Source organism: Poeciliopsis prolifica, unplaced genomic scaffold (genome assembly GCF_027474105.1).
Source record: "Poeciliopsis prolifica strain line A6 unplaced genomic scaffold, Auburn_PproV2 SCAFFOLD045, whole genome shotgun sequence".
Taxonomy (NCBI): domain Eukaryota; kingdom Metazoa; phylum Chordata; class Actinopteri; order Cyprinodontiformes; family Poeciliidae; genus Poeciliopsis; species Poeciliopsis prolifica.
In genome coordinates this window covers 4309059-4318316 of record NW_026562420.1, presented here as the reverse complement: position 1 = coordinate 4318316, position 9258 = coordinate 4309059, and positions in this window count along the sequence as shown.

Sequence of the window (9258 nt, the reverse complement as noted above, 5' to 3'; positions counted from 1 at the left end):
AGTTGCAGACTTTGAGTTGCAGGCTTTGAGTTGCAGGCTTTGAGTTGCAGACTTTGAGTTGCAGACTTTGAGTTGCAGGCTTTGAGTTGCAGGCTTTGAGTTGTTAGGCTTTGAGATGCAGGCTTTGAGTTGTTAGGCTTTGAGTTGCAGGCTTTTGAGTTGTTAGGCTTTGAGTTGCAGGCTTTGAGTTGCAGGCTTTGAGTTGCAGACTTTGAGTTGCAGACTTTGAGTTGCAGACTTTGAGTTGCAGGCTTTGAGTTGCAGGCTTTGAGTTGCAGACTTTGAGTTGCAGACTTTGAGTTGCAGTCTTTGAGTTGCAGACTTTGAGTTGCAGGCTTTGAGTTGTTAGGCTTTGAGTTGCAGACTTTGAGTTGCAGACTTTGAGTTGCAGACTTTGAGTGGCAGGCTTTGAGTTGCAGACTTTGAGCTGCAGACTTTGAGTTGCAGTCTTTGAGTTGCAGTGTTTGAGTTGCAGACTTTGAGTGGCAGACTTTGAGTGGCAGGCTTTGAGTTGCAGACTTTGAGCTGCAGACTTTGAGTTGCAGGCTTTGAGTTGCAGGCTTTGAGTTGCAGGCTTTGAGTTGCAGGCTTTGAGTTGCAGACTTTGAGTTGTTAGACTTTGAGTTGCAGGCTTTGAGTTGCAGACTTTGAGTTGCAGGCTTTGAGTTGCAGGCTTTGAGTTGCAGGCTTTGAGCTGCAGACTTTGAGTTGCAGACTTTGAGTTGCAGGCTTTGAGTTGCAGGCTTTGAGTTGCAGGCTTTGAGTGGCAGACTTTGAGTGGCAGGCTTTGAGTTGCAGGCTTTGAGTTGCAGACTTTGAGTGGCAGGCTTTGAGTTGCAGTCTTTGAGTTGCAGACTGAGTTGCAGACTTTGAGTTGCAGGCTTTGAGTTGCAGGCTTTGAGTTGCAGGCTTTGAGTTGCAGACTTTGAGTTGCAGGCTTTGAGTTGCAGGCTTTGAGTTGCAGGCTTTGAGTTGCAGGCTTTGAGTTGCAGACTTTGAGTTGCAGACTTTGAGTTGCAGGCTTTGAGTTGCAGGCTTTGAGTTGCAGTCTTTGAGTTCCAGACTTTGAGTTGCAGGCTTTGAGTTGCAGGCTTTGAGTTGCAGACCTTGAGTGGCAGGCTTTGAGTTGCAGTCTTTGAGTTGCAGGCTTTGAGTTGTTAGGCTTTGAGTTGCAGGCTTTGAGTTGTTAGGCTTTGAGTTGCAGGCTTTGAGTTGTTAGGCTTTGAGTTGCAGGCTTTGAGTTGCAGGCTTTGAGTTGCAGACTTTGAGTTGCAGACTTTGAGTTGCAGGCTTTGAGTTGCAGGCTTTGAGTTGCAGACTTTGAGTTGCAGACTTTGAGTTGCAGACTTTGAGTTGCAGTCTTTGAGTTGCAGACTTTGAGTTGCAGGCTTTGAGTTGTTAGGCTTTGAGTTGCAGGCTTTGAGTTGCAGGCTTTGAGTTGCAGGCTTTGAGTTGCAGGCTTTGAGTTGCAGACTTTGAGTTGCAGGCTTTGAGTTGCAGGCTTTGAGTTGCAGACTTTGAGTTGCAGACTTTGAGTTGCAGACTTTGAGTTGCAGGCTTTGAGTTGCAGACTTTGAGCTGCAGACTTTGAGTTGCAGTCTTTGAGTTGCAGACTTTGAGTTGCAGACTTTGAGCTGCAGACTTTGAGTTGCAGACTTTGAGTTGCAGACTTTGAGTGGCAGGCTTTGAGTTGCAGACTTTGAGCTGCAGACTTTGAGTTGCAGTCTTTGAGTTGCAGTGTTTGAGTTGCAGACTTTGAGTTGCAGACTTTGAGTGGCAGGCTTTGAGTTGCAGACTTTGAGTTGCAGGCTTTGAGTTGCAGACTTTGAGCTGCAGACTTTGAGTTGCAGTCTTTGAGTTGCAGTGTTTGAGTTGCAGACTTTGAGTTGCAGACTTTGAGTGGCAGGCTTTGAGTTGCAGACTTTGAGCTGCAGACTTTGAGTTGCAGTCTTTGAGTTGCAGTCTTTGATTTGCAGTCTTTGAGTTGCAGGCTTTGAGTTGCAGTCTTTGAGTTGCAGTCTTTGAGTTGCAGGCTTTGAGTTGCAGGCTTTGAGTTCCAGACTTTGAGTTGCAGACTTTGAGTTGCAGACTTTGAGTTGCAGGCTTTGAGTTGCAGGCTTTGAGTTGCAGACTTTGAGTTGCAGACTTTGAGTTGCAGGCTTTGAGTTGCAGGCTTTGAGTTGTTAGGCTTTGAGATGCAGGCTTTGAGTTGTTAGGCTTTGAGTTGCAGGCTTTGAGTTGTTAGGCTTTGAGTTGCAGGCTTTGAGTTGCAGGCTTTGAGTTGCAGACTTTGAGTTGCAGACTTTGAGTTGCAGGCTTTGAGTTGCAGGCTTTGAGTTGCAGACTTTGAGTTGCAGACTTTGAGTTGCAGTCTTTGAGTTGCAGACTTTGAGTTGCAGGCTTTGAGTTGTTAGGCTTTGAGTTGCAGGCTTTGAGTTGCAGGCTTTGAGTTGCAGGCTTTGAGTTGCAGACTTTGAGTTGCAGGCTTTGAGTTGCAGGCTTTGAGTTGCAGACTTTGAGTTGCAGACTTTGAGTTGCAGACTTTGAGTTGCAGGCTTTGAGTTGCAGACTTGAGCTGCAGACTTTGAGTTGCAGTCTTTGAGTTGCAGACTTTGAGTTGCAGACTTTGAGCTGCAGACTTTGAGTTGCAGACTTTGAGTTGCAGACTTTGAGTGGCAGGCTTTGAGTTGCAGACTTTGAGCTGCAGACTTTGAGTTGCAGTCTTTGAGTTGCAGTGTTTGAGTTGCAGACTTTGAGTTGCAGACTTTGAGTGGCAGGCTTTGAGTTGCAGACTTTGAGCTGCAGACTTTGAGTTGCAGGCTTTGAGTTGCAGGCTTTGAGTTGCAGGCTTTGAGTTGCAGGCTTTGAGTTGCAGACTTTGAGTTGTTAGACTTTGAGTTGCAGGCTTTGAGTTGCAGACTTTGAGTTGCAGGCTTTGAGTTGCAGGCTTTGAGTTGCAGGCTTTGAGCTGCAGACTTTGAGTTGCAGACTTTGAGTTGCAGGCTTTGAGTTGCAGGCTTTGAGTTGCAGGCTTTGAGTGGCAGACTTTGAGTGGCAGGCTTTGAGTTGCAGGCTTTGAGTTGCAGACTTTGAGTGGCAGGCTTTGAGTTGCAGTCTTTGAGTTGCAGACTGAGTTGCAGACTTTGAGTTGCAGGCTTTGAGTTGCAGGCTTTGAGTTGCAGGCTTTGAGTTGCAGGCTTTGAGTTGCAGGCTTTGAGTTGCAGGCTTTGAGTTGCAGGCTTTGAGTTGCAGACTTTGAGTTGCAGACTTTGAGTTGCAGGCTTTGAGTTGCAGGCTTTGAGTTGCAGTCTTTGAGTTCCAGACTTTGAGTTGCAGGCTTTGAGTTGCAGGCTTTGAGTTGCAGACCTGAGTGGCAGGCTTTGAGTTGCAGTCTTTGAGTTGCAGGCTTTGAGTTGTTAGGCTTTGAGTTGCAGGCTTTGAGTTGTTAGGCTTTGAGTTGCAGGCTTTGAGTTGTTAGGCTTTGAGTTGCAGGCTTTGAGTTGCAGGCTTTGAGTTGCAGACTTTGAGTTGCAGACTTTGAGTTGCAGACTTTGAGTTGCAGGCTTTGAGTTGCAGGCTTTGAGTTGCAGACTTTGAGTTGCAGACTTTGAGTTGCAGACTTTGAGTTGCAGTCTTTGAGTTGCAGACTTTGAGTTGCAGGCTTTGAGTTGTTAGGCTTTGAGTTGCAGGCTTTGAGTTGCAGGCTTTGAGTTGCAGGCTTTGAGTTGCAGGCTTTGAGTTGCAGACTTTGAGTTGCAGGCTTTGAGTTGCAGGCTTTGAGTTGCAGACTTTGAGTTGCAGACTTTGAGTTGCAGACTTTGAGTTGCAGGCTTTGAGTTGCAGACTTTGAGCTGCAGACTTTGAGTTGCAGTCTTTGAGTTGCAGACTTTGAGTTGCAGACTTTGAGCTGCAGACTTTGAGTTGCAGACTTTGAGTTGCAGACTTTGAGTGGCAGGCTTTGAGTTGCAGACTTTGAGCTGCAGACTTTGAGTTGCAGTCTTTGAGTTGCAGGCTTTGAGTTGCAGACTTTGAGTTGCAGGCTTTGAGTTGCAGGCTTTGAGTTGCAGGCTTTGAGCTGCAGACTTTGAGTTGCAGACTTTGAGTTGCAGGCTTTGAGTTGCAGGCTTTGAGTTGCAGGCTTTGAGTGGCAGACTTTGAGTGGCAGGCTTTGAGTTGCAGGCTTTGAGTTGCAGACTTTGAGTGGCAGCTTTGAGTTGCAGTCTTTGAGTTGCAGACTGAGTTGCAGACTTTGAGTTGCAGGCTTTGAGTTGCAGGCTTTGAGTTGCAGGCTTTGAGTTGCAGACTTTGAGTTGCAGGCTTTGAGTTGCAGTCTTTGAGTTGCAGACTGAGTTGCAGACTTTGAGTTGCAGGCTTTGAGTTGCAGGCTTTGAGTTGCAGACTTTGAGTTGCAGTCTTTGAGTTGCAGACTTTGAGTTGCAGGCTTTGAGTTGCAGGCTTTGAGTTGCAGGCTTTGAGTTACAGGCTTTGAGTTGCAGGCTTTGAGTTGCAGGCTTTGAGTTGCAGGCTTTGAGTTGCAGTCTTTGAGTTGCAGACTTTGAGTTGCAGACTTTGAGTTGCAGGCTTTGAGTTGCAGACTTTGAGTTGCAGGCTTTGAGTTGCAGACTTTGAGCTGCAGACTTTGAGTTGCAGGCTTTGAGTTGCAGACTTTGAGTTGCAGGCTTTGAGTTGCAGACTTTGAGTTGCAGACTTTGAGTTGCAGACTTTGAGTTGCAGGCTTTGAGTTGTTAGGCTTTGAGTTGCAGGCTTTGAGTTGCAGGCTTTGAGTTGCAGGCTTTGAGTTGAAGACTTTGAGTTGCAGACTTTGAGTGGCAGACTTTGAGTTGTTAGGCTTTGAGTTGCAGGCTTTGAGTTGCAGGCTTTGAGTTGTTAGACTTTGAGTTGCAGACTTTGAGTTGCAGACTTTGAGTTGTTAGACTTTGAGTTGCAGACTTTGAGTTGCAGACTTTGAGTTGTTAGACTTTGAGTTGCAGACTTTGAGTTGCAGACTTTGAGTTGTTAGACTTTGAGTTGCACGCTTTGAGTTGTTAGGCTTTGAGTTGCAGACTTTGAGCTGCAGACTTTGAGTTGCAGACTTTGAGTTGCAGACTTTGAGTTGCAGACTTTGAGTTGCAGACTTTGAGTTGCAGGCTTTGAGTTGTTAGCTTTGAGTTGCAGGCTTTGAGTTGCAGGCTTTGAGTTGCAGGCTTTCAGTTGCAGGCTTTGAGTTGCAGTCTTTGAGTTGCAGTCTTTGAGTTGCAGGCTTTGAGTTCCAGACTTTGAGTTGCAGACTTTGAGTTGCAGACTTTGAGTTGCAGGCTTTGAGTTGCAGGCTTTGAGTTGCAGACTTTGAGTTGCAGACTTTGAGTTGCAGGCTTTGAGTTGCAGGCTTTGAGTTGCAGACTTTGAGTTGCAGACTTTGAGTTGCAGGCTTTGAGTTGCAGGCTTTGAGTTGCAGACTTTGAGTTGCAGACTTTGAGTTGCAGGCTTTGAGTTGCAGGCTTTGAGTTCCAGACTTTGAGTTGCAGACTTTGAGTTGCAGTCTTTGAGTTGCAGGCTTTGAGTTGCAGGCTTTGAGTTGCAGGCTTTGAGTTGCAGGCTTTGAGTTCCAGACTTTGAGTTGCAGACTTTGAGTTGCAGTCTTTGAGTTGCAGGCTTTGAGTTGCAGTCTTTGAGTTGCAGTCTTTGAGTTGCAGGCTTTGAGTTGCAGGCTTTGAGTTGCAGACTTTCAGTGGCAGGCTTTGAGTTCCAGACTTTGAGTTGCAGACTTTGAGTTGCAGTCTTTGAGTTGCAGGCTTTGAGTTGCAGTCTTTGAGTTGCAGTCTTTGAGTTGCAGTCTTTGAGTTGCAGGCTTTGAGTTGCAGTCTTTGAGTTGCAGTCTTTGAGTTGCAGGCTTTGAGTTGCAGGCTTTGAGTTCCAGACTTTGAGTTGCAGACTTTGAGTTGCAGACTTTGAGTTGCAGGCTTTGAGTTGCAGGCTTTGAGTTGCAGACTTTGAGTTGCAGACTTTGAGTTGCAGGCTTTGAGTTGCAGGCTTTGAGTTGCAGACTTTGAGTTGCAGTCTTTGAGTTGCAGGCTTTGAGTTCCAGACTTTGAGTTGCAGACTTTGAGTTGCAGGCTTTGAGTTGCAGGCTTTGAGTTGCAGACTTTCAGTGGCAGGCTTTGAGTTCCAGATTTTGAGTTGCAGACTTTGAGTTGCAGTCTTTGAGTTGCAGGCTTTGAGTTGCAGTCTTTGAGTTGCAGTCTTTGAGTTGCAGTCTTTGAGTTGCAGGCTTTGAGTTGCAGTCTTTGAGTTGCAGTCTTTGAGTTGCAGGCTTTGAGTTCCAGACTTTGAGTTGCAGACTTTGAGTTGCAGGCTTTGAGTTGCAGGCTTTGAGTTGTTAGGCTTTGAGTTGCAGACTTTGAGTTGCAGGCTTTGAGTTGCAGGCTTTGAGTTGCAGTCTTTGAGTTGCAGGCTTTGAGTTGCAGTCTTTGAGTTGCAGGCTTTGAGTTGCAGGCTTTGAGTTGCAGACTTTGAGTTGCAGGCTTTCAGTTGCAGGCTTTGAGTTGCAGACTTTGAGTTGCAGACTTTGAGTTGCAGGCTTTGAGTTGCAGGCTTTCAGTTGCAGGCTTTCAGTTGCAGGCTTTGAGTTGCAGGCTTTGAGTTGCAGGCTTTGAGTTGCAGGCTTTGAGTTGCAGGCTTTCAGTTGCAGGCTTTCAGTTGCAGGCTTTGAGTTGCAGGCTTTGAGTTGTTAGGCTTTGAGTTGCAGGCTTTGAGTTGCAGGCTTTCAGTTGCAGGCTTTCAGTTGCAGGCTTTCAGTTGCAGGCTTTGAGTTGCAGTCTTTGAGTTGCAGTCTTTGAGTTCCAGACTTTGAGTTGCAGACTTTGAGTTGCAGACTTTGAGTTGCAGGCTTTGAGTTGCAGACTCTGAGTGGCAGTCTTTGAGTTGCAGGCTTTGAGTTGCAGTCTTTGAGTTGCAGACTTTGAGTTGCAGACTTTGAGTTGCAGGCTTTGAGTTGCAGACTCTGAGTGGCAGTCTTTGAGTTGCAGGCTTTGAGTTCCAGACTTTGAGTTGCAGACTTTGAGTTGCAGTCTTTGAGTTGCAGGCTTTGAGTTGCAGTCTTTGAGTTGCAGACTTTGAGTTGCAGACTTTGAGTTGCAGGCTTTGAGTTGCAGGCTTTGAGTTGCAGACTTTGAGTTGCAGGCTTTGAGTTGCAGGCTTTCAGTTGCAGGCTTTGAGTTGCAGACTTTGAGTTGCAGGCTTTGAGTTGTTAGGCTTTGAGTTGCAGGCTTTGAGTTGCAGGCTTTGAGTTGTTAGGCTTTGAGTTGCAGGCTTTGAGTTGCAGGCTTTCAGTTGCAGGCTTTGAGTTGCAGTCTTTGAGTTGCAGTCTTTGAGTTGCAGGCTTTGAGTTCCAGACTTTGAGTTGCAGACTTTGAGTTGCAAGCTTTGAGTTGCAGGCTTTGAGTTGCAGACTTTGAGTGGCAGTCTTTGAGTTGCAGACTTTGAGTTGCAGGCTTTGAGTTGCAGGCTTTGAGTTGCAGACTTTGAGTTGCAGTCTTTGAGTTGCAGGCTTTGAGTTGCAGGCTTTGAGTTGCAGTCTTTGAGTTGCAGGCTTTGAGTTGCAGGCTTTGAGTTGTTAGGCTTTGAGTTGCAGACTTTGAGTTGCATACTTTGAGTTGCAGGCTTTGAGTTGCAGTCTTTGAGTTGCAGGCTTTGAGTTGCAGTCTTTGAGTTGCAGGCTTTGAGTTGCAGGCTTTCAGTTGCAGGCTTTGAGTTGCAGGCTTTGAGTTGCAGACTTTCAGTTGCAGGCTTTCAGTTGCAGGCTTTGAGTTGCAGGCTTTGAGTTGTTAGGCTTTGAGTTGCAGGCTTTGAGTTGCAGACTTTGAGTTGCAGGCTTTCAGTTGCAGGCTTTCAGTTGCAGGCTTTGAGTTGCAGGCTTTGAGTTGCAGGCTTTGAGTTGCAGGCTTTCAGTTGCAGGCTTTCAGTTGCAGGCTTTGAGTTGCAGGCTTTGAGTTGTTAGGCTTTGAGTTGCAGGCTTTGAGTTGCAGGATTTGAGTTGCAGGCTTTCAGTTGCAGGCTTTCAGTTGCAGGCTTTGAGTTGCAGTCTTTGAGTTGCAGGCTTTGAGTTGCAGACTTTGAGTTGCAGACTTTGAGTTGCAGTCTTTGAGTTGCAGGCTTTGAGTTGCAGACTTTGAGTTGCAGACTTTGAGTTGCAGTCTTTGAGTTGCAGGCTTTGAGTTGCAGGCTTTGAGTTGCAGACTTTGAGTTGCAGGCTTTGAGTTGCAGGCTTTGAGTTGCAGACTTTGAGTTGCAGGCTTTGAGTTGTTAGGCTTTGAGTTGCAGTCTTTGAGTTGCAGGCTTTGAGTTGTTAGGCTTTGAGTTGCAGGTTTTGAGTTGCAGGCTTTGAGTTGCAGGCTTTCAGTTGCAGTCTTTGAGTTGCAGGCTTTGAGTTCCAGACTTTGAGTTGCAGTCTTTGAGTTGCAGGCTTTGAGTTGCAGGCTTTCAGTTGCAGACTTTGAGTTGCAGACTTTGAGTTGCAGTCTTTGAGTTGCAGTCTTTGAGTTGCAGGCTTTGAGTTGCAGGCTTTGAGTTGCAGACTTTGAGTTGCAGGCTTTGAGTTGCAGTCTTTGAGTTGCAGGCTTTGAGTTCCAGACTTTGAGTTGCAGACTTTGAGTTGCAGGCTTTGAGTTGCAGGCTTTGAGTTGTTAGGCTTTGAGTTGCAGACTTTGAGTTGCAGACTTTGAGTTGCAGGCTTTGAGTTGCAGTCTTTGAGTTGCAGGCTTTGAGTTGCAGGCTTTGAGTTGCAGACTTTGAGTTGCAGGCTTTGAGTTGCAGTCTTTGAGTTGCAGTCTTTGAGTTGCAGGCTTTGAGTTGCAGGCTTTGAGTTGCAGGCTTTGAGTTGCAGTCTTTGAGTTGCAGTCTTTGAGTTGCAGGCTTTGAGTTGCAGGCTTTGAGTTGCAGGCTTTGAGTTGCAGGCTTTGAGTTGCAGACTTTGAGTTGCAGGCTTTGAGTTGCAGGCTTTGAGTTGCAGACTTTGAGTTGCAGTCTTTGAGTTGCAGGCTTTGAGTTGCAGGCTTTGAGTTGCAGTCTTTGAGTTGCAGTCTTTGAGTTGCAGTCTTTGAGTTGCAGGCTTTGAGTTGCAGGCTTTGAGTTGCAGGCTTTGAGTTGCAGACTTTGAGTTGCAGGCTTTGAGTTGCAGGCTTTGAGTTGCAGGCTTTGAGTTGCAGAGTTGCAGGCTTTGAGTTGCAGTCTTTGAGTTGCAGACTTTGAGTTGCAGGTTTT